Genomic DNA, 13,455 nt, shown 5'->3' with positions numbered 1-13,455 from the left:
ATGGAAAGGCACATTAATCCTTCGTTTCTGGTGTTTATCTTACTCTGCCACGCGGGTCGCGTGGACTTTAATTTTGTTAAAATCTGATTAAAATATGCCGTTACCATTTGCTCACCGGCTCCATAAGCTCACTGTGTGCATTGTGAGCGGAGCAATGGGTGTCTTGAAACAGAGAAGACGGCTCAGATTAAAGAAGCTAAGCTTACGTAGACCGACAACCATACAGGCTTTGAACTGCTGCATCCTGATTTTATTCAGTGTTTTCGACTTATTTTTTTTTTTCCCCCCACTTTCATCATTTTTCTCCCACAAAAAAACCCCTCTTTTATGTGAAACCCCTGAGTCTTTTCTTGTTGCTGCTGACTGGGGAGAATGCCGTATCATGTAGGTAGGAAAACTTTTAAGAACAGGTTGGTACTTGACAGAAGAAAACGTTCCCGACTCCGTGCACACGTTTTTTCTTTCCGTGGTGGCTCGCAATGGATCCTGTGCGCTGGCTGATAAAAACGCAGCGCCGCAGTTTCCTACCTCTGTTTCCCAGAGCTGCAGCGTAGACGCTTAACGAAGAGCACCTTAATTAATTTTCTGAAATATTTACACGTTGCACAGAGCAATGGTAGGGCCAGTGGTTGTGTCCTGCTAATTTTAAGCGGATTCGGAGGATTCGCATCTCTTCCTACCTGACTTTAAGTTGTTGGGTTTCCAGACGCAGGAGCAAGTGGTGGAGGCAGCCTTGGCTTTGCAGAAGCCTTCTGCCTGTGCGGTCAGGTCTGCTCTCGGTGGCTTTGAGCTGCAAGACGAGCCAAGCATCAGCCTGGCTGATCTGCAGCAGCCTGGAAGGGAATTTGGGAGAGGCGTGAGCTGTCCCTCGCTGCTGTCCCAAGGTAGGAACGAGCGGTAGAGCCCCTGGGAGATGCGCAACCCTCCCTCTTGCCTTTTCCAGTCGTTTTGGTAACAAAGCTAGAGATTTTCCTCATCAACAGCTGACCTGCAGCAGCTGGAGATGCATCACGGCACGGAGCCTGCACTGGGGGCTGCTACAGCACCTGCCCCTGCACCCCCACCTTGTTTTGGGGTGCTGGGGCATGCTACTGCTCGTGAGCAGGGTTGTCCCCCCCCATCCCCTTGGTTTGGGATGCTGCTGTGGGGGAAACCCTTGGCTGGGGAATCACATTCATGGGGGTTGCAACATGGCTGCTGCTGTGGTCCAAGCCTGCACCCGAGGGCAATGCTGATGGGTGTGGGTGATGCTCTGAGAGCTTTTGCTCCATCGCTGCTGAATCTGGGGAGCAGCACGCATCCTTCGTGGCTGCAGGGATGGGGTGTTGGCTGCATCTCTGTTTTTTTTCCTCCTCTCGCAGGCAAAGAGGGAGCCTGAAGGGGAAGGATTGTCTCCTGTTCTTTTCTGAGGATGCTTAGCGCTGGAGGAGGAGGTGGCGATGGAAATGAGTCATCCGTCTAGCAGGTCGCCTCTCCCCCTTCAGCGCCGCTCCCACGCGAGAAGGTGGTGGCTCTCCTCCTTCCTCATCAGGGGAAACAATAAAGCTGTCGTAGCCCGTTGTCTCCCGCAGTGTGAAGCCCTGGTTGCTTTCAGAGATGCCTTCAGCGAGAGGGGGTCGGGACCCTTCGGTGGGGACACCATGGCCCTCCAGTGCCATTGCACACCTCCCAGCCCCAGGGCGATTGGTGGTTTTGTGCTTCACCTAAAGGGGGGGGGGTAGGCTTTTCAGGCAGGGTGAGAACCAAAGCCCTCCAAGCCCCTTGCCCTGTCTCTAGCAGCCGCCAGCGCAGGGCAGAGCCCAGGGGCCAGGAGGGGATGTAAGAGTGTTCCCCCAGCTGCTGGTGGTCTGCAGCACGGGATTTCCTTAGCCACATGTGGTTTCCATGTATTTAGATAACTATCCATGAGCTTATCTAGTCCCTCTGGAGTCCACCTAACTTTGGCATCCCGAGGGAAGGAGATCCATCGATTAAACACATGCGCTTGTAGGGATCCATCGTTAAATCCTATACAACCGTCAGTCCTGTGTTTGCAACCCCAAATGCGAACAAAGCTCTTCAAGCCTGCAAGATTTGTTCCAGAAATTCCTAGCGTGTTTTACCAGCTCCTGGGAACTGATTTCATATTTAGTACAAATGTTTCCCCGGTCCCTGTGAGCAGAAGGCGAGTGAACGGCTCATGCAGCAGCTGCTGATGCCACAGCTGATTTTAGCCCCAAATTCGGCAGCTCTGAGCAAATGAGCAGAGCCTGCCTGAAGGCTTCAGCTTCGCAATCCCCCCCCCGCCCCGCCCTGCAGCAGGGTTTGATTTGGGCGAGTGGGTGCTGCTCTTTTCCCTGGTGGGAGCTGGGTTCAGACACCGGTCTGGGCCCTAGGAGTTTGAAGCAGGTTGTCGTTAGCAGCCACCAAGAAATCAGATTTACCACCTTCTCGGGGCTCACGTGTGCTGCTTCAATCAGTTGTCCCAGCGATTATAGGTGTTGGGTGAAGCAGCAAAGCCTGGTGGCTTTTCGTAAGCTACTGGAGAGCCCTCCGAAGGGCTACGCATGGGGGAAGAGATGGAATGGGATGGGTCATGCTGCAGCTGATCTGATGACGCTTGGCTTTGGAAGAAGCTGAGCCGGTTCCTTCATGGTCCTTCATGTCTTCAGGACAAGTGGTTGTCAGGCAAGGGTTTTGGGAAGAGAAGTCTTTCAGAGGTTGAGGAAGCGTGGAAGAGGGCAGCGGCTAGAAGGGGAGGCTGGTGGCAGGTTCAGGTGGTGCAATAGTCCTGTTTGGACTCAGGGAAGCGAAATAAGGTGGGTGTCTGTCCTCCCGTGCATGGGAGCAATGAGGAGGAACATTGCCTTTCCTTCAGACGTCAACTGGCGGTGGTTTTCCTTGGCTCCATCCCGGAATTTGGTAGCACTTTGTGGTCGGTGCCTGGCTGCGACCCATGGCAGAGATGTCATCCATGTGAGAGAGAAGGGGCAGGCGGAGGGGTACGGTGGGCTCTGCGGAGGGGACTAGGCCTGCAAGGTGACTTGATAGAAACGTGAGTCACACACAGCTCCAGCAAGCCCAGGTGCCTTCTTGCACAGGATACTGTAAGAGATGCTCTTGGCTGTTGTTTTTCTTTGATTTTCCCAAGATCTTCTCTGGTGCAACCCCAGTTCCATGTGAAGACAATATTTCTACCCTCAGCGATGGCTTTTCTCATTCAGCTTAGGCCTAAACTTCCCCAAGACGTGAGCTGGTGCCTCCCACCTTTACCCCCACGGCCCTTGTTTCGGGCAGCGGTATGTGCCTCTTCCTGCCATGGATGCTGCTGAGGCCTCCTGGGGCTCCGCACGTGGTGGGTGGTAGCAGGAGCCGATGAGTCTCCTGCTGTTTTGTGGGGCCGGAGGATGGGGGTGAGGCGGGGTTAAGGGGAATCAGCAGAGGGTGGGCGTAGGGGGTCTCGGTCCTGCTGCCGCGTAGTTTGCGCAGAGGGTCGAGACAAGTGATGTGCCTGCGGAGAGGCTGGAGCAATGTCTGGGGCGGGTATCTGCTTTGGGGCATCAAGGTGGGTGATGCTGGGGACATCCAGTCTGTCTCCTGTTCCTCTTCCTCCCCTTGCGCCATGGAGCTGCCTTTTTCCATCTTCAGGCCTCTGCTCGCATCCATAACACTGGTGAGAGCAGAGGTTTTATCAGCAGGACCTACGCCACTTCAGTGCATGAAACAGGCTGTGCTGGTACAAACACCCTCATGGGATTTTGCTCCGAATCCAGGGTCCTTGGTGACAACTGGGTTTCCCGGACGGTGCTGGGGCTGGGCTCCTGCCCTCCTCGAGGTCTGCAGGAGCCGGCGTCTGCTGGTGCCTGGCAGCGTCCAGGCTGCTTTTCAGCTCCAGCGTGAGGAGGAGGCGACCTTGCCGGTGACATTTTGGGATTAAAAAGAAACTCCCCGCCCACACGCGCGTGGCTGAGCCCCATCAACGCCGCGAGAGCACGGGCCGCAGCGATCCGTGTCCGTCCATCCATCCATCCATGCCCTCGCAGCTCTTCCTCTGGCCCGGGTACCCGCTGGCCCTTCGGCTCTGTTGTGCTAGGGAAGGTCAGCACCGATATTAATCTCTAGCTTTTTTTTTTTATTGGCTATTAATAAAGTGTAGCTTGAACTAAAAAGCCTATTGTAGCAAATAGTAGGCTTCTTGTGTGGCATCCTTGAATAGGAGGGGTGTTATCCTGTCCCCATGACAACGAGCATTTGAATTAAGAGCCGTCTACTCGGAACAATTTGCCGTCACATGGTTCGGAGGAAACACTTTGAAACCCTTGTAGTCTTTTCAATAGGCTTGATTGTTAGCGTCTCCCAAACTTAATCATTAACAGGGCTCTGCAACAGATAATTACTGTGCTTTGCATTTTTCTGCCCCGCACGTGACTGGCGTGGTCCTGGGGACGCAGGTCGCCGTTAGCTCTTTCTCCTTTTTGAGGAGGCGGATGAGAGAAGTCGGTGATGGACTTTGGCTGGCCTTAAAAATTTGGGCAGCAACCCCACCCGCTAAGGGATGGATGGTTTGCGGGAGGGGAGGCTGAGCCCTGCCCGGAGTGCCCATGTAGCGCGTGGGACTTTCTTTCCTTCCCTGGAAATAGCGACCCCCCTGCCGCCTTTCCTTGACCATGCAGCAGTCATAAACGAGGGGTTTAAAACACATCCTAACGCTTTGCCTAATTGTAGGGCTTGGTGGAGGACAGCTGGGCGCTGGCTCCGCTGCTTGATGCCTGGAAGAGCCAGCCCTGCGATGGCAATGCCGGCTGCTCCGACAACAACAAAAGCAATATCATTGACATATAAATATCTCGTTTGGGTTTTTGTTTTTTTTTTTTTTTTTTTTGCTAATGAGTTTTTATAGCCCAGGCGAGGGGACAGTCATTTTGCATCCTGTGGAGGGACCAATTGCGGGATGATCCCAGCAGGACCCCAACGTGCCCGGGTGCGGTGCTCTTCCCCCAGCCGCCGTGGCCTGGTGGGAGCATCGGTGCTGCGCTGGTTCAGCCGATGGGCTCCCGGCAGCGTGGCCGGCAGGCGGGCAGCAGCCGGCTGCGGTGGAGATGCCCCCTTGTCCTGCATTAATACGATTTGCATTGTGCGGGAGCAGGTGGCAACAACCTCATTTGCAATTTCTGTGCCTGCCACATGTCCTTTCAGAAACGGCGCGTTTTAACAGGGCGTTAAAATAGATGGGGCCCGGCCGGCAGGACTGCTGCCACGAAAAGAAACCTTCCTCCAACCAGAAACAGGCTTGAAAAAGCCTCGTGCACCTTCAAAATGCGCTTGCGTGGATAAGACGTTCCCCTACCTCCTTGGCCAAGGCAAGTGATGCTCGGGAGCAGCCCGGGCTCAGCGGGTCAATAACACAATTGGCACCCTCCTACGCCGCCATCCATCAAGTGACATGATTACATCTCCACCGGTCGCAGGGTATAATGGAAATTATGTCACTGTGATAGAAGTGTTTGGAGGATTAATTTCTTCTGCCTTTGGAAATAAATACCTTGCTCCTCCCTGCATTTATAGGGAGTCAGGGATAGCGTTGTCCCATAACAATGGTCTTTCTGGTTAATGCTATTGCTTGATTAAGGAATATTTGTGTTTCATTTTGCCTTTAGAAGGGAAACCCTGGTGACTTTTCAGCTGGATGGGTGATGCGGGGAGGCAGCGCTGGGGTGGCTGGCGCTGGGGGTGGGCATCCTGCCCTGTCCCTCTGCAGGTCCCTGCCTGCAACTGCCGCAAGATTTCCCTGGGAAATCTTCTCCCAGTCTTTGGGAATGGGAGATTCCCAAACCTTGGGGAAAAAAAAAGATTTCCTTGCCTTTGGAAAACCTCAGAGAAGAGATGGGAAATAAATAGAGGACGGAGCCACCCTGCTACCTCCAGAGCAGTGGGGAGAGTGAGGCTGGGGCTTTCTCCGTTACTGCCCCATGCTGAGAGCAGGAGAGCTGAATTCGACCCGGGAGGTGATGGAAATCAGAGGAGCGATTTCCCCAGGAGCTGCCTTTTGGTCTTTAACCTATTAAAGCCCTGCTCCTGCGATGGGCCGAGCAGTCTCGCTTCATGCCAAGCCCCTGCGAAGGCTCAGCCCGCTGGCCCGGGAGGATCGAGGGCTGGACGGCAGGTTTGCCGAAGCCCACGTGCCCACCTCTGGAAGTTGCAAAACGTCTTGGTATGTAAAAAGGTGGGATACACGAGGAGAGGGAGGCTGTGAAGTGCTTTAAAAGCAATAAAACATTAATGGCAAAGTGCTGGCATGGAAGCAAAGATGTTATTCCTTCAACAGGGGCCTGACTGCAGTTGTTTCATGTGTTTGAGTGAAGAATAATGGGGTTTTACAAGAACACTTCAAAAGGGAAGCAGGGGCACTGCTGAATGCCCAGACAACACAGACAGCGGCTTTTCAGATGCAGTTGCCTAATTTTACAGCTTTTTTGTTCTCCGCTCCTAAAAAGATCTGCTGTTGCTTTTATTTTTGAATGGAAAGCATAGAAGGAAACCAGGAAAAAAAACCCCTCAACCAAAAAAAGCCAAAATAACCTCCTTGCAACAGGCATTTTAGACGGGACCAAACTCTCTGAGCCCTCCGCTGTGAGCGGTGGGTCGGTTGGACTGCGGCCGGTTCATTGTCCCTGAGGATGCTGCCTGCTGGACCTGAGCTGGCTTATTTATCTGGAGCAGCAGGTTTCTTTTGGGGATGGGCTGGTGCTGCTGGGCTGGTGCTACCCAAGGGAGAGGAGCTGACGTGAGCCTGAGCCCCGCAGAAGCAACCAGCCACACATTCGGTGTTTGCAGGGCTCAGCGTTGCCTTTCTCACCGTGCTGGACCCTGCGTTGGCTTGTGGTTTTTGGTTGTCATGTGCAGAGGGGCATTGAGTTGCTTTATCTTTAAGCTGTGATGGAGCCTCAAACGGAGCATCAGGTCCAGCCGCTGCTACTGGAAGGGAATGATGCTGGAGAAAGCGCTTGCGCTCTGCGCTTGGTGTGTTCTTGCCTGTCATGTAAGCACCGAGTTTTTGATTTTTTTTTTTTCTCTTCTAAAATAGAGATATTTTTTCCCTTCAGGATGCAAAATCCTCGTGGGATTTGCAGAGGGATGGAGATCTGGACATGCAGCGTGCTGGGGCTGGAGGTGGGTGCCTGGGGAGGGGGGGCAGGAGGGAAGGATCGAGGATCAAGGATCAGTGGGGCTGAGGAAGACGAGGGATGATGGTGCTGCCTGCCTTAGGGATGCTCAAAACTAACCTCTGCAAAGGGACCTGGGCAGCACCTGCCCTCGGGCTGGGCGGATGGGCCAGGGCTGTGTCCCAGCCCCTGGCTGCCTGGCCCAATTTCCCATTGGATTTCCCTTTGTATCTTGCCTATGATAAAACCCCCAAAAGCTGGAAAAGGCAGGTTGCCATGCAGCGATGGGTTTCTTAGCAGGCAGGGTCAGCCCATGGGCAAAACCATGTTCCTCTCTGGTTTGGTGTTGCCCATAAATGATGCTATTTCTGCTTATTTGCAGAAACCAGAGCAGAAAGACCCTTGCTCCCACCATGTCCCTGTTTTGCCAATGCACGAATCGATGGTGACCCCAGGAAGGCTTCGATACTGCAAACTGATGCCAAACTTACACTTGCCCCTTTTTGGCCCATGAGTGACGTAGCCAGGGTGCCGTGGGGAGGTGGTGGCAGCCCCAGGGGAGCAGCACCGTCCCCGCCAGCCACAGAACCGGTTATTAGGGGGAGGAGAGTGCAGCGGGCATCGGATATAAATGCATTTGTTTAGGGGGACGGAGGCTGCTATCGTTATCCTGGAGGAGCCGGGCGGTGAGTGGCGTCTCGGGCCAGAGGCAGCTGCGCATTGGAGCTGGCCCCCAGCATGACACTGTCGTGCCATTTGGAAATCTTCCCGGAGCTCGGAGGCAGGCGTGGGCTGAATTTCATCCTGTAGTGTCAGGGCTGGGGGAAGGGACCCGAAACCGTGTGGCAAAACGAGATGGTGGCTCGTTTTGGCCGAGCAGGTTGGGATCTCCACGCACATCGCCTGGCTGGGACAGGGGTTCCTAGGATGACCCTACTGGTACCTGGGGAGGAGTCCTGGGTGTAGCCAGTGTCCCAGTCCCCTGGAGATGCGCCCCCATCCATCTCTCCCATCCCTCCTCATGGGAGGAGAGGACTCAGACAAGCCAACTCCTCCTCTTCCTCTGTGTGGGCTCTGCAAAACAGAGTTTGCTCCATCAGCCGTGTTTCAGGAGCGGTGGGGTCTCGGGGACAGCAGTGCAGGTGCAGCTTTGGACTCGGCAGCCAAGGGACAGGGCTTTCAGCACAGGGTCAGCCAGTACCTGAGCCCATAGCCAGTGACCAGTAGCTCTGAGAGCCCCGAGTTTTTGGCTGCCACAGCAGCATCTTGCTTCTACCTCAACTCCATCACTGGAGCATCTCCCTTTCCCTGTTCCCAGCCGATGAGCCCCAGCATCTTGTTTCTTAATAACCCTCGTTATGCTCCCCCAAGTCTGCGTTTGCCGACCGTGGCTCCAGGAGCTGCTCCCCTCTCCTCTCCCTGGGTAGGGACCAGCCTCGCAACGATGTAGGGATTTGAAAGAGCCACAGATAATCACAGCCACGAGCCACCGCGAGGGCTGGGCTGAACTGCTGTGGGCACCAGGAGGCAATTAGGAAGGACAGTGGGAATGAGCTGGGGAGGTCACGGTGGCCAGCCCTGGCTGCGGGTTAACGTGGCTTAATTTTCAAGGCGGCACTTGAAAATGAGAGGGCAAAGGGACAGGGACTGTGCGTTTCCTTTTAGCGTAAGAGTGTGAGGGTTCAGTGCACCTTGCTTGTGCAAACCTGCAGATGGGGCGTCCTGGCCGGGGAGGGGAACGAGAGCAGCTCCCGGCTCTGGGGTGGGAACAGACGGAGAATTTAGGCACAGCAGAGTGTGGGGCAGTGATTTACGGCACTGGCAGGAATACTGCTATCGTGCTCTTCCTTTGGGGTTGAGATTTTGGGCACCAGCAGAGATTGGGTCTGCACACACATGGACCTTTTGTCTCACCCAACACTTCCATCCTGGGTGGAATTAAACCTTTCTATGGGTCCAGCCCTCAATACCCAAGGAGGGAAGAACATGGGTTTGATGCCAACCATGCAGGAGTGCTCCCCAGAGCACTGTTTTGGGGTGAGAAGGTCGCTTCCCCCCTCTCGGAGCAATGCGTGGGGCTGGAGGAAGGTTGCTCAAGACCAGCGAGAGAAGTCGGGGTTGCAAACCCTTTCAGGGTTTCACTGGAACCGGGGGGCTGGGGTTGAGGGTTTGGCTGGGGAGAGAGGCCAGACCCTTGGCTCTGGGTCTATCTCTGTGCGGCAACTGCCTCCTCTGCTGCTTTGGGCTCTCCGGTGCGGAGGACAGGCTTGCGTGCCACGGCAGCGGGAGCACGGAAAGTCTCCCTGCAGCTATGCACAAATTGCCCAGCCTCCAGCCAGGCTGCTGCTATGCAGTTAAAAGCTTTTGCCATTGAGGGGCTTAATTAACTCTGGTTTTCTAGGGTTATACCCACACGTGTGTGTTTTGCAGCTGGGTCTTTCTGTTAGATTAGCCGGAGTTTGGCCCTGGCTGCAAGAAATTCCTCATGGGACTTGCTTGGGTCGTGGCAGCATTTCGCTTGGCTGGTGCTTCTGGGCTGGTGGGAGAGATACAAACCGTGTGACTGAAGCATTTCCATAGGGGGAATGTGGATTCAATGGGGACGGAGTATTTTAGGGTCTTGAAAACCATAAACCACCAATGGTGGAGATCCAACTACCTCCTGGACAGCCTGGACCAGTGCTGTAAGTGAAGGAAGGGCTCCGTTTGAGCCCTGGCCATCCTACCCGTCTTCTGTCCAGCCTCTACTAAATCACCTTCACCCTTAGTCCTCCCTGTCTTTAGATATTCAGTGCCCCAGCCCTGCAGTTTTCAGGGTGTTTGAAGGTGTCTAGTGGAAGGGAGCGGATTTTGGGTGGGCTGTGTTAGGGCCACAAAGCTGCTCCTGGAAATACACGGCTCTTGTTTGCTTTCATGGCACCCCCCAGTTTTAACAGGCTCAGTTAAAAACAAGCCCCCTTTTCCCCTTCAGCTGTTGTTTTGTGGCAGCAGGGGATTTTTTTGGGTCTGAAATAGATACCCTTGGGAAGAGCCGTAACCCACTGACCTCAAGGGGATGCAGCTAACGTGCGTGAAGCACCCTGCCGCTGGCGGCTGCGGAAGGAGTTAACCGGGGTCAGCAGCCTGTTATTTTTTTTTCCCCCAGCTGATAAGGAAAAGGAAGTTGATATTTGTGTCCCTGCAACAGCCTCATTAAATAGGAAAATAACAAACGGAAAAATAACACGTTTCCAAAGGTACCCCTCTTTCCTGAAGCCACAACATAATTGCTTGGGCTGCCTCTCCTCCTGCCATGCAAGAGCAAATGTTGCTCATCTATTTTGTAGGAACGTGGCTTTTCCTTGGTGTACGGGCTCACCGTGCGCCCCGGGAACACCCCGACATCACTTGGAGACTGGCGCTATCTGCTCTAAAAAATTGATGGTGGGATGGGTCTAACTGGGGAGCAGTCTGTGGTGGCCGTTGCCCTTTGTGCTGTGCCCGGTGGTTTCCTTTGCCCTGTCTCTTCCCTTTCGTCAAACCCCGGCCTTGGGTTAAATGCACTTAGATCTCCTTTTTTTGTTGGCTTTTTTTTGCACCAGATGTAAAGTTTAATGAGATTTGTGGGGTTCCCAGCTGTCGTGGTTTAACCCCAGCCAGCAACTGAGCCCCACACAGCCACTCCCTCACTCCCCCTGCCCCCGGTGGGATGGGGGAGAGAATCGGAAGGGTAAAAGTAAGAAAAGTCATGGGTTGAGATAAGAACAGTTTAATAGTTGAAAATAATAATAATAATAATAATAATAATAATAATAATAATAATAATAATAATAATAGTAATGAATTGTAATGAAAAGGAAAATAACAAAAAGAGAGAGAAATAAACCCCAAGAAAGACAAGTGATGCCAATGAAAAACAATCGCTCACCACCCGCTGACTGATGCCCAGCCAGCCCCCGAGCAGCGGCCCCCCCGGCCAGCTTTCCCCCAGTTTATGTACTGAGCATGACGTCCCATGGTATGGAATGTCCCTGTGGCCAGTTGGGGTCAGCTGTCCTGGCTGTGCCCCCTCCCAGCTTCTTGTGCACCTCCAGCCTTCTCAGTCGGTAGAGCATGGGAAGCTGAAAAGTCCTTGCCTAGTGTAAGCACTGCTCAGCAACAACTAGAACATCGGTGTGTTATCAACATTGTTCTCACCCTAAATCCAAAACACAGCACTGTACCAGCTACTAGGAAGAAAATTAACTCTATCCCAGCCGAAACCAGGACACCAGCCCAATGTTGTACACTCTTCCCTCCGTCTCCTAGGTCCTGGGCAGCTCCTCTGGCTGCTCCTTCCTACAGGGCTTCACCAGTGAGACCAAACTCTGCCATTGCTTGCAAGACTGCAGACACAACGCGAGTGATGGTGTGTGCTTGGGTCACTCCAGATTTACCCCACGGTAACTGAAAACTGACACTAAACTGTGGCCCTTGCACCTGGAGTAACTCCCTTTGCTCTTGCAGGTGTCTTTGGACTTACGGCCGCCAGCCACCAAAGGAGGAGCCCCCCTGGGTACCTGCATGTAAATCTCCATGTTCAGCTCATCCCATCAATGAAAGGTGAATTCTGGATGGGTTCACTGACCCATTTTGTACCTCTGTCGCAGGACAAAGTGAGCTGTGCCCCGCCAGCACCCGTTTCCTCCAGGGCAGGCATGGCCTTGGTGGCCAACATTGGGGCATCCACCTTGGATGAGGTCGGTCCTGCCTGGGTGACTGCAGGGAGGGCTCTGGACTCACTGATATGAGATTGCCGAGATTCATGCAGGTTTCCTCCCGAAGGCAGAGCTGAAGCTGTGCTTGGGAGGGTACTTGGGTGAGGGTCATTGGCATCAGGTGCCCAAATTTCTCTAAAGCAAACCCTGGGAGCCTGTCTGGTTTGTGCAAAACACGGTCCTGCCCCTGTGTGCTCCGGCGAGCGGTGGCTTGTGGATGCCTTCCCCAGACAGCACAAGCCACCAAGGTTTTGTATCTAAAATTTGCGACTGTGCGGGAATGAGAAATGAGAATTCCCGCTGATGCCAGCACCGCGGGGGCTGTTAGCATCCTCCGGCATTTATTACAGCCGGCCACCTCGACAATCTCATTATTATCTGCACGCGACAGATAAATGAGCATTTCCACGTAGTCAAAGCAAGTATTGATCAAGGCCTGGGAACCAGCTGATCGATGCGATGCTGTTTTTCCCTGGTTGGATGTACAGGGCTGCTCAGCTGGAGGCTGTACCAAGTGCTTGGGGACTTTTCCTGTCATTAACAGTCATATGCACTCAGACAATGAGGGCCTATAATATTGTCTTAATGCAGGGCCAATCTGGGAATTAATTGGGATATTTGGAAGCACCTTAGCTGCTAGGTCCTGAGTTTCCTCTCCGAATCTCCCCCAGGCAACTAGGATCTCCCACAGGTCCCCGCGCTGCGCTGGATAATGTGCATAAGCTGGTTACAGTGAATTTGCATGAATAAGCAGGCAATTCTGCTCAGGCTGAATGCAACTTCATTAAGGCCCGGCGATAATTTGAGCTTGCTTATTGCCTGTCCTTTGAACCCTACAAAGGAAGATTTTGAGCAACAATTGACTTTGTGTTTGGGGTCGTGGGGACCGCTCCAGCTCCCAGGCAGAATTCGCCACTCTAGAAATGTCTTTTCCTCTTCGCTTCCCTCTACAATCGCTCTGTTAAGGTGAATAATTATCGTGGAAAGTTTTATTTGTGGAAAAAGCTTAACCTTGCTCACAGGTGAGATAACAAACTGCTGGCTGGCTGCAGAGTGGCATGCAATGAATTAATGGTAGCTCCCTGCCTGGGAGTTCAGTGCAATGGGTCTGCCCAGCAAAATCCATGCCTGGAAATCAAATTGAGCTGGGATGGATCCCTGCCGGTGGGGGGATTGCTCTTGGGGAGCTGGTGGGATTGGGGCAGTGGTGGGGATGGGGCTGCGGGGATGCGGGAGGTGGAAATGGCCTAGGGAGCATTGGAAGGCAGGGGATGAGCATCCGTGCTTGGGTGGGAGCTGAAGGGGAGCAGGTAGGACAGGGAGGTGCCTGGAGAAGCTTTCCCACCATGCACTATGCAATCATGAAAATGAGCTATGCAACCACAATGAGAAGCTTTTTTGGAAGTGAGAGAGGAGAAGCAGGGAGGGTATCCCTGAGGGGCCGGAGGGCGCAGCGGGCAGGGTGAGCTCGGGGACGCTGGGGACAAATTCAGCTCCCTGCAGAACTGCAAAGAGAGGCTGCACGGCTCTTGGTTACAGCATCAGCTAAGCACCACTTTGCTCTCCTGGCTCTTCCT

This window comes from Aptenodytes patagonicus, chromosome 7 (assembly GCF_965638725.1).
Source record: "Aptenodytes patagonicus chromosome 7, bAptPat1.pri.cur, whole genome shotgun sequence".
Lineage (NCBI taxonomy): Eukaryota > Metazoa > Chordata > Aves > Sphenisciformes > Spheniscidae > Aptenodytes > Aptenodytes patagonicus.
This window is presented reverse-complemented; position numbering follows the sequence as displayed.